General features: G+C 29.8%; 1 protein-coding gene across 1 annotated transcript in view; it reads left to right on the top strand.

Annotated features, from left to right (window-relative positions):
• LOC107487732 (UPF0481 protein At3g47200-like) overlaps positions 1–1,505 on the top strand; it is a 4,738-nt gene that overhangs the window by 1,624 nt on the left and 1,609 nt on the right. The window lies entirely within an intron of this gene.

The following is a 1,505-nucleotide window of genomic DNA, read 5'->3' as shown; positions in this document are numbered from 1 at the left end:
TATTATCAATTCACCTCATCATTCTAATCAGAGCATTCCACTCATGTCTTGAAACAACACGTTTTATTTTCGGAGCATAAAAAAATTTCACCATTTAAACTTTAGGTGGCCCATGATTAGTTACTAGTGATAGATGATAACAAGCACACCAACTACTTTATTATTTCATGTCCCTTCTACACACATTTAATTTTCATCTGCCAATGTTAGCATGAATAGATTATAAATGTTCTTAACATTTTGATGAGCCTAGCATGAATATTTTAATTGCTTTAATAAAATAAAGTCGCACATGTGACATCTGAACTGAATATATGCTTATCAAATTGAAAAATCCTTATTATATAGTAATAAAATACAAGACGTTTATCAAATAATAAAAAAAAGAAACACATCTAATCTTGGGAGTACAGATTAATTGCTCATATTTGGCATGGATAACTGTGCTCAAATTAAATTTGAAATCAAGTTTTAGCTGTAAAGACTAAAGAGCATCGATGGGGGGTCCATGTCTGCTAGCTGCACTTGAAGCACGAGGTAGGAACTCATGTCTGAAAAAAGAGATTCACTTAGCTTTTGGAGTTAAAAGATTTAACCCTAAACACAAAAATCATATGCATATTTTATTATTTTTTCTCCCATTTTTTTATGTTTAAATGAATAGTTAAGTCACGCTACAAGTCATGATTAATGAAGCTTAAGCCTAAATATCCAATGACTATGAATTTCTTTCACGTTTCTCCCACCATCAAATGTTAACGTTTCCGTTTGCCTCTTCCTCCCTTTACTTAATCCATACCACACTTGTGTTCTTTTTATATTAAATATAATAACAATTGGTCATCACGTGCATACGATTTCTAACCATTTTGAACATGTCGAAGCAACTTTAATTTTATCCATTCTGGTGTGCTATACGACAGGAAATACGAATTATAATTGTAATAAACTTGGAACTATATCATGCTTGAAAGTTAAGTGTTATCAGAAAATTAACTGTTAGAAAGGTAAAAGAAAATAACAGAGAAAATATTTGTGTATATTCAAATTGTACAAGATGATACAATATACAAAGATATTTATAATTAAATGGAAATAATAAAAATATAATATCTTATAATAAATATTTATATATATTAAATAATTCTAATAAATACTAATTAAATAACATTAACTACTGCTATTTATTTGGGTTGAAAGGGGTCCCATATGAGCTGCACAATCAGTTCAGGTCAATTACATAAATCATGTTAAGAAAGAAAAAAAAAAAGAAATGTTTGGTTTATCTCCTTTCACACCATAGTTTGATTTGAAATGCCTTCATTTTTATGATTCACAACTGACTCTTCATCCAATCATCACAAAGTAAAGGAAGCATTGAAATTTACTATTAAAAAGAAAATGGTAGCTGTGTTCAACAAAGATCTCTTGAGCTGGTACCTAATCACCCTGAAGCTCAAAGAAACCTTAGAATCTGGAATTCCAGCTTCTCCTAATGAAGGTAC

Source organism: Arachis duranensis, chromosome 5 (assembly GCF_000817695.3).
Source record: "Arachis duranensis cultivar V14167 chromosome 5, aradu.V14167.gnm2.J7QH, whole genome shotgun sequence".
Lineage (NCBI taxonomy): Eukaryota > Viridiplantae > Streptophyta > Magnoliopsida > Fabales > Fabaceae > Arachis > Arachis duranensis.
This window is presented reverse-complemented; position numbering and strand designations above follow the sequence as displayed.